This window comes from Orycteropus afer, unplaced genomic scaffold (genome assembly GCF_000298275.1).
Source record: "Orycteropus afer afer isolate SDZICR_OR568_19922 unplaced genomic scaffold, OryAfe1.0 scaffold00012, whole genome shotgun sequence".
NCBI classification, from domain to species: Eukaryota; Metazoa; Chordata; class Mammalia; order Tubulidentata; family Orycteropodidae; genus Orycteropus; species Orycteropus afer.
Genome location: NW_006921599.1, coordinates 7,232,950 through 7,242,420, shown reverse-complemented (window position 1 = coordinate 7,242,420; position 9,471 = coordinate 7,232,950). Strand labels below are relative to the sequence as shown.

The following is a 9,471-nucleotide window of genomic DNA, read 5'->3' as shown; positions in this document are numbered from 1 at the left end:
GAGTTTTCCTCCACATTGTTCTCTCAGTCTATCCAAGATCTCATACAGAGATCCTCTGAGTGGTTGACAGTGGTGGCTGGGCACCATCTAGTTCTTCTGGTCTCATAGTTGTATAGGCTGAGGACTGCATGGTGTACCAGTTGCTTGGACTAACTGTTTTCATGAGGAAGCCTTTAAAGCAAGGACTCAAGTCCATTTATGGAATAAGCATCACTAATATACATGAGCCTCATCATTGGTAACATGTTAGTTCTCTGGATGAAAGTATTGGCAGTAATTTCTATACATTTGATTATTCCAGTTATAATGTCAGTGACTATCAGTTTTTTTAAAAAATGTATTTTATTGATATATAATTTATGTACAGTGAAATATGCAAAACTAAAGTGATATGGATCAATGAATTTTTTTTTTCCTAGCTGTGTTCCCTCCCCTCCCCTCCCCTCCCACCCTGGTAACCAACAAAGTTCCCTTCTATATATAAACCTTTCCTTGACTTTTTACCATGAACTAATACTATATTTGTCCATCTGTGATTGACTTATTTCACTCAGCATAATGTCTTCCAAGTTCATCCATGTTGTGTGGTGTTTTGCAGATTCTATGTTATTCTTTAGGGTTGCATACTATTCCATTGTGTGTATATATCACAATTTGGTTATCTATTCTTTTGTTGATGTGCATGTAGGTTGTTCCCATCTTTTTGCTATTGTAAATAATGCTGTGATGAATGTGGGTGTGCATATATCTGTTCTTGTCCTGTCTCAATTCGTTAGGATATATACCTAGTAATGGGATTGCTGGGTCAATGGTATTTCTAATTCCAGGTTTAAGGAATCACCATACCGTTTTCCACAGTGGTTGTATCATTTTACAGGCCCATCAGCAGTGGATGAGAGTCCCAATCTCTCCACATCCTCACCAGCATTTGTTATTTTCTGTCTTGTTGAACTTTGCCATTAGTGCAGGGGTGAGAAGGTATCTCATTATTGTTTTGATTTGCATCTCTCCGATGGCTAATGATCTTGAGTATTTCTTCATGTATTTGCTGGTCACCTGAATATTCTCTTTGTCTTCTGCCCATTTTTAAATTGGATTGTTAATCTTTTTGTTTTTGAGGTGTTGGAGTTTTCTATAAATTTTAGAGATAAGTCCCTTGCCAGATATGTAATTATTGACAAGTATGAATTTGTTGCTGTCATTTTATTATTTGCTTTTTCATGGTGTTGATTTCTTTGTTCTATATAATTTTCTGTGCTAAGCTCATTTTGTTTATGAATCATGTTATCACTTCCTTCATTGTTATTGTTTTAGTATTTACTAAATATTTGTACTGGTCCTCTTTTTAATTTTGTTGTGAAGGATTATCATTTTTTTTTTTAGGTTACCCTGTGATTTATAATTTCTTCCTAAATTTAGGACAGTCCATTCTATCTTGTAGTTGTCTCGACTTCCCTACCATTTTGTAACTACACAGTTTTTCCCTCTTTTTAGTTTGTAGTTGTCTTCATTTGTCAATTGATGTCTCTGGTTCCTTGTTTACAATCTTGTAGGCTTATTTACTTTGAATACTTCTATAACTGGGTTGGTTTATGGGTTACGCCATCATGTGTGTTATTGGTCAGTTGTTTGCTGTTGTTGGTTCTCTGTCCAAAGGACTCCCTTTAGCATCTCTTATAAGGTTGGTCTGGTTTTAACAAATTCCCTTAATTTCTGCTTATCTAGAAATGTCCTAATTTCACCATCATATTTGAGGGACAATTTTGCCAGGTATATAATTGTTGGTTGGAAAATTTTCTCTTTCATGGTTTTATATACACAATCCCATTGTCTTCTTGCCTGCGTGGTTTCTGCCAAGAAATTTGAGCTTAGTCTTATTGGTTGCCCCTTGTAGGTAACTTTTTGTTTTTCCCATGCTGCTTTCAGGATTCTTTCTTTGTCTTTGGTTTTGGTGAGTTTGATGATGATATGTCTGGGTGATTTTCTTTTGGGGTCTATCCTGTTTGGGGTTCATTGGATTTCTTGATGGATATATTCTTATCTTTTATCATACCAGGAAAATTCTCTTCCAGCAAATCTTTGACAATTGTTTCTGTGGTTTTATTTGTCTCTTCCTGTTCTGGAATTCTGAGTATATGTAGGGTATTCCTTTTGATGGTATCTCACATGAACCTTAGGCTTTCTTCATTTTTTTTTTTTATCTTTTTTTTTTTTCTGATTGTTCCCTCTCTAAAGAAATATTGAGGTATTTGCCTTCAGTCTCACTAATTCTGTCTTCTATTGACTCAATTCTATTCCTTTACCCATTCAATGTGTTATCTGTTTCTCAAAATTTAGTATTCTTCTGGATTTCTGCCTGTAGATTTTGTATCATTTCTAATTTTTCATTTATTTTGCCATTTTGTTCTTGTATTGTCTTTTGAAATTGTTCTAGGGTTTTCTCTGTGTTTTCCTCAGTTTTGTCAGTGTTTTCCTAGATCTGTCTTTTAATCTATTGAAGGTACCTAAATATAATTCTTTTGAATTCCTTACCAGGGAGTTCCAATGCTGCTTCTTCCTCAAGGATATGTACTGGATCTGTATCCCAGTCCCTTGTTTCTCTTGTTTCTTTGTGTGGCCTGTGATGCTCTGTTATCTCTGAGACATTGTGACATTTTTGTGTTTATCTTTATTTGGTGATTGTATGTTGGTGCAACTTGCCCACGATTTTTGTTTTCTTTATTTTGTTTGTATGTTATCTACGTAAGCAGGGTACTGTGCTGTGCTCCTCTATTCACTAGTTGGCAGCACTTATACACTCACCACCTGTCTCCTTTCCCGTTGTCTGCCTCCAATATGTCCCTGCCAGCCTTGGCAAACAGAGCCTATTCTTAGGTCCCTGGAATCTGAATGAGAATGATGTCACTTTAAAATCCAAATGGCCACTGCTTGTAAACATTCAAAATGGCTGCACCCTCTGTCATTTAAATATCCAAAATGGCTGTTACTTGTAACCGTTCAAAATGGCTGGGCCCTCAGTCACTTTAAATACCAAAATGGCCAATACTTGTATATATTCTAAACAGCTGTGTCCTCAGTCACTTTAAATATCCAAAATGGCTACCACATGTAAACAATCAAAATGGCTGCACCCTCCAGACAGCCGAAAATCCACAGCTCAGGCTGTCTCCCTCCTTGCTGTTTCCCTTCATAATCACAGGCCACCAGTGTAGTCATCCCTGCAGCCCTTGGTGACCAGAGCTGATCTTTAGGTCAATTTTCAGGTCCTAACACCACCTGGAAATATTCAGGCTATTGGTCCCATCAGAGTAGTTGACAGTTCACTGCTCCGACCATCTCCATGCTCACTGTTTTCATTCAGATTTTTCCATTAGTTGGTGCCTAATCCACTTCTGTATACTTCCTTTCAAAGCTCAGGGCTCTAGGATCATCTTCTGTATCTCTGTCAACTGGTATCTCTTTTCTTTGTTGAAGAAGGTCTGTGTAGCTTGCCTGCCTATTCAGCCATCTTACTGGAAGTCCCCTGGAGCCTATTCTTAAGTCCCTGGAATCTGGGAGAATGCTATGGCTCTAAATATCCAAAATGGTTGAACCACTTGTAAACATTCAAAATGGCTGTGCCCTCCAGACAGGCAAAAGTCCACAGCTCAGCCTGCCTTCCTCTTTGCTGTTTCCCCTTTTATTCACCAGCCACCAGTGCAGTCCTCCATGCAGCCCCTGGCTAGCAGGGCTGATTTTCAGGTTAATTCTTAGGTCCTAACACCACTCAGAAATATCCAACCTGTTTGTCCATCAGGATTGCTGGCAGACCGCAGCTCCATATGTCTCCTTTTTTGGTGTTTTCTTGCAAATTCGTCTATTAGTTGGAGTTTAGTCCACTTCTATATCTTTCTCTTCAAAGCTCAGGGCTCCAGGATTATCTTCTGTATCTGTGTTAATTGGTTCCCCTTTTCTTTGTTGAAGAGGGTCTATGCAGTCTTTCTGCTTATTCCGCCATCTTACTGGAACACTATCAGTTTTGACAATGTCATCAGTCATTCTTTCCATAGTGGTACATACACTTCTAATGCCATGTTCTAAATCAGTGACTCTATACCCAGGAAAGAAGGGCTGTTAAAAAGGAGTAGCCTAGGCTAGGTGGGACACCTAAATGGTTTATAAAGTACATTGGTCTATCATTCTAAAATCAAGCAGACACAACAATGCTTAAGCATAGGCAGAATTATAGAATCTTCAGCTCTAGTTCAATGCTACCACATGGGACAAGCAGAGACCTTGGTTCAACTTTAAAGGCGGAATTATTACTTTGTTCCTAATATCTGTAAAAACAAAACAAAGCAAATAAAATAAAAGTGGCACAGTGGAATCAGAAGCATATCCAGAGAGAAAGCCAGTTTCTATAATTAGAGGAGTTTATACCACCTCATTAAATATAATCATAAATTAAAATACTGTTCTAATCCAAATATTGGAATAGCTTTCTGAAACTCACTCAACATATATTTAATAAATACTTCCTATGTGACAGGTACTATGATGGGTTGGGGGTGCAGCAGGAAGACCAAGGTGGCTTCTGCTCACATTTAAGAGAGAACCTGTAGAGACACAAACAGCACGATGTCGTGTCTCTAACAGGTGTGTGTGCAGAATAAAGGCAGCCCAGGAGGAGGGTGGACGTCAGTGTATGCAAGTCAAGGAAGGACTCCCAGAGGATGTGGTATTTTATTCAGTCTTGAAGAATAAGCAGCATTTTTTCTTTGCAAAAGTAGGTGGTAGAGGAGAAGAGAGAGAAAAGTACATGCCAGACAGAGCAAACAGTTTAAAATTTTAGAGTAAGAAAATAAATACAAAAGGTTAAATGTATGTTCTTTTAACCACCATCACCACTTATATTTGTATAATGTATGTTTTGTGAAAAGCCAAAGCGAAAAAAGAAAATCATAACCAACCTAAAATCTATCAGTAAAGAGTGGATTAGTAATCAAAGGAATACCATTAGTGGTATGAGGTGCTCTCCTTTCATCTATCCTTTAATTCAAATGTTTACTGAGTATTTATGCACCTACATGAACAGCACCATGTTCCGGGCACTGAGGGTGCACCCATGCCCAGAACCACTCTTGCTGCACCAGACCATATATTCTCGTGGGTGAGAAAAGCAATAAACAAAATAAAAGACAAATGATATCAAATGTTTGATGGCATTTGCCCAAGGATAAAAAGCTAAGAAGACTAGAAAAGATAGGAAAGAAGGATGAAGGGAAATGGTAAACAGAGGGAGGAAGTGGGAAGGGTGCAATTACTTGTGGGGATTGCAATAAATGTCACAGAACAAAATGTGTTGTTGAATGAAAAATCAATTTGCTCTGTAAACTTTCACCCAAATCACAATTAAAAAAAAAAAAAGTTAGATGGTAGAAAATGCCATGAAAAGAATTAAGAGGGCCAGGGTTAGGCTGTGCTGGGATGAAAGTTACAATTTTAAATAGGGGGTCAGGGAAGGTCTCATTGAGTGGTGATATTTAAGTAGAGGCCAAGGGAGTGAGCAGGGAGCTTGGAAGATGTCTGAGGGAAAAGCAGATCAGACAGAGGAAACAGCCCTTTGTCAGGAATGCATCAAGAATGTCCAAGGAACGGAGAGATTGGCTAGGAGGCTGAGTGGTGAGAAAGGTGTGAGCATAGGGAGGAGGATTGTACATAGAGAGAGCCAGGGCCAGGTGGTGGTGGCTTCTGGGCTGTGGGAAGGACTTTGCTTTTTACTCTTAGCGAGCTGGAAGGCTGGAGCATTCTGGGCACAGTGTGTCAGGATCTGATTTTTGTTTTGACATTATCAGTTCAACTGCTATGTTAGATATATAGACAAAAAGAGGGCAAACATGGAGGCAGGAGACCAGTAAGGAGGTCATGCAGCAAAGCAGGTAAGAGACCACAGAAGCTGAGCTTGGGTGGGTTTTTATCTTGGAAACTAATGAAGTTCCTACTGAAGCAAAGACTAGAGGACAAATTGTCATGAACTCTGCAACTGATTGGGGGTGGGTGCCTAGATGGTCTCCCAAAGCCCCTTCCAACTACAAGAAGGTTATTCAAATTTATGGTCCAGTCAGGAATTACTGTTCACTACTTTAGTCCTCATTTCATTTTCTCGTGAACTACATTTTCATCAGGATCAGACCACAGGATCTGGGCTGATGCTCTACAGTGATGTGCTATGAGATATCAGGGGCAGTGATGATCCAAATAGTGGGAAGGCCCAGGGATCTGAGGAGGCATAATTTCTAAGTGTTCAGTCATGTTTCTTCCTTCTTTTAGTGTTTTTTGGGGTCATGGAAATTGCCAGGAGAATAGAGAAATGATACTTTCCTTCTAAACTTGGTTAGAGCAAGGATGAAATAATGTTGACAAGCACCAGGGAGAATTTTCAGACAGTTAATGGAAGGGTAGCATCACCTGAGACAGCCACACTTTCATTACACTGAAAGGAGCCTGTGACCTTGTTCTGCTCTCAGATTCTTCCAGGACTCCTGGAAAGTGATACAGATGCCCCAAAAAGGTCTCCAATCTTTGCAAAGAAGGCCTCTTTTTCTCTGTGCTCAAGAAGTTTTCAATGGCAGATTTTTGTTGTTGTTATTTTTTTATTTTAGCAGTGTCCCTCCCCACCTCTCCCACCCCTGCCAACCAATAAAGAACATTTCCTTCCATATATAAACCTTTCCTTGACTTTTTACAATAATGAACTAATACAGTATTTGTTCTTCTGTGGCCAACTTATTTCACTCAGCATAATTTCCTCCAATGCATTAATTCCCTATATCCTGGCTGGCCTATTAGAACAACAACAGCATCAAAAACCCAACGGTATGCAGATTCTACATTATTATTTAGTGCTGCATAGTATTCCATTGTGTTAGTGGCTGAGTTTTTGGAAGCAAATCATGATGTCCCTCTTCCAAGGTGTCTCTGGGTGTACTTGAACTTCCAACTTTTTGGTTAGCAGCTGAATGCTTGACCTTTTGCACCACCTAGTGATTCCACTTACTTATTGCCTAGGGCAATGCTTTTCAAAATGTCTATGGTGAATAACCTGTTTTGTTAGTGTTTATGTATCTTATTTTTCTCTCCTTTGAAAATATTTTACTATTATTATTGCTATTGGGAAGATATATGGCAAAAACAGACACCAATTCAAGTTTCTACATGTATCAGTCAGTGATATTGATTACATTCTTCAAGTTGTGCAACCATTCTCTTATTAATTTTCAATCAATCGCAAACTGATGCTTTTGTCAACTATATAAAAATAAGTATTAAAAAAAGAAACCTCCTTTTTACAAATAGATCAGCAGACATAATATTATTCTGCCAAATTGCTAGGGAAGTTTCTAAGAGCTTGCTCAATTTCTTTACTTTTGTGGTTGCATTAAGGAAGGATACAGACGGTGTGTGGAAAGTGGCCTTGGGGAGCTACACAATGTTCCTTAGCTTTTCCATTTAATCAGTTCCCCAGGTGGTGTGAGGATTAAGTAAGATGATACATATAAAAGTACGTAGTGCCTTCTGGATTTCAAATGATTTTGTTCTCATTAGTCATCAGTTGTTACTATCAGTTGCTGTTGAGCCGATTCCAACTCACAGCAACCCTATGTATGCAGAATAGAACTGCTCCACAGGGTTTTCAACGCCATGACTGGAAGTAGGTCACCAGATAGATGCCTCTGGTTGGGTTCAAACAAGCAATGTTGGCGTTACTAGTAAAATGCAGACAATCTGTGCCACTCAGGGACCTTTATGCCACTTCATTTTTACAAAAGCCCTACATTAGTACCTGTTTTCACTAAATGAAGGAAATCTGGAGAGGATTTTTGCTCTCCCCTAAAAAAGGTGAAAAGGGAAAAGTAGCATTCAGTGCTATGCATGGAGCAATGAAAGAGGTAGCATGCATCCTGAGCAGCAAGAGTGTTGTTGTTGTTGTTATGTGCCGTTGAGTCGGCCCCGACTCATAGCGACCCCTCCTTGGGTTTCCGAGGCAGTATCACTATGGAAGTAGGATTGCCCAACCTTCCTTCCGAGGAGTGGCTGGTGGGTTTGAACCGCCAGCCTTCTGGTTAGCAGTCAAGTGCTTTAGCCACTATGCTACCAGAGCTCCTGAGCAGCAAGAGTAGCACTGCCAAACTGCTTCTCCGGAAACTTCATTGTACATGCATTATTTCTGCTTTACATGGGCTGTGTACTTATCACATCATTCCTGCTTTCACTATATGTTAGTTTTTTTTTTTTTACTATATGTTAGTATAACATATTTTAGTATAAAAAAATAACCAAAACCTCTGCCATCGAGTCAATTCAGACTCATATCCACTGCCATCGAGTTGGATCCAACTCATAACGACGCCTCCAGGCAGTATCACTATGGAAGTAGATCGCCCAACCTTCCTTCTAAGGAGTGGCTGGTGGGTTTGAAACGCCAGCCTTCTGGTTAGCAGTCAAGTGCCTTAGGCACTACGCCACCAGAGCTCCATTCAGACTCACAGTGACCACGATTGGGTTTCCAAGGCTGTAGATCTTTATGGAAGTAGATTGTCTCATCTTCCTCCTGGCAGAGCAGCTGGAGGGTTTGAACTGTTGACCTGGTTAGTAGCCTCATGCCTTGTCCACTGCACCACCAGAGCCCCTTATTTTACTATATGTTAGTGTTATTTTAGGTTTTATGTTATTTTATGATTTGGTAGGTTATTTTTTGGGTCTGGAAACACTCAAAAAATTTTTCCATATAAATCAATGCTAATTGTGTCTTCATTTTACACCATTTTGGCTTACAAAAGTGTTCACAGAAACCCTCTACTTTCAGATAGTGGGGGAAACCTGTAGTTAAAAATAATGGCAAGGGACCAAATATTTTTTTTTTTTTTTTCTTTTTCAATGAGGGTAGGCATTGCATGTGGTACTCAGTACTCAGGGTAGAATTTCTAAAGACAACAGCTTCCACTTGAGTCACTAATTTCCTAAACATAGAATACTTGGCTGAGAGGCAGCAATGGAGAAGGCAACTGAGAACCAACAAACAACAATGTATAGCTCTCGACTGTACCATTTGTCTCTGGCTCTCTGCTTAGGTGGTCAGTTAGGCTCTCCAGGCTTCAATTTCCCATCCACATTCACCATCACTAGTTGCCATGAGTTGATTCTTCTCATCCACAGGACCCGGTAAACAGCTGTTACCACCTTGGGAAAGGCAGTAAGGCTCCAAGCTGAAACCATCCTTTATGCCAGATCACAACCCTTACTCTCCTTGTCAAACCAGGGTATGTGCCAAGTAACTTCCATGGGAGCCATGGATTTCCCAATGACCTCTTGGGCACAGAAAGGGAGTATCTATGTGTGTGTGTGTATATTTCCTTCAAAGGAGAGATTGTCCCTTGGTCATGGGACTGTGGGGAGTTGGGGTTGCTGTTCCAGCCAGGTCTACCCTTGGGG

At 39.7% G+C, this 9,471-nt stretch overlaps 1 protein-coding gene across 1 annotated transcript in view; it reads right to left on the bottom strand.

Annotated features, from left to right (window-relative positions):
- Positions 1–9,471, bottom strand: part of PHACTR1 (phosphatase and actin regulator 1) — an 882,368-nt gene that overhangs the window by 119,894 nt on the left and 753,003 nt on the right. The window lies entirely within an intron of this gene.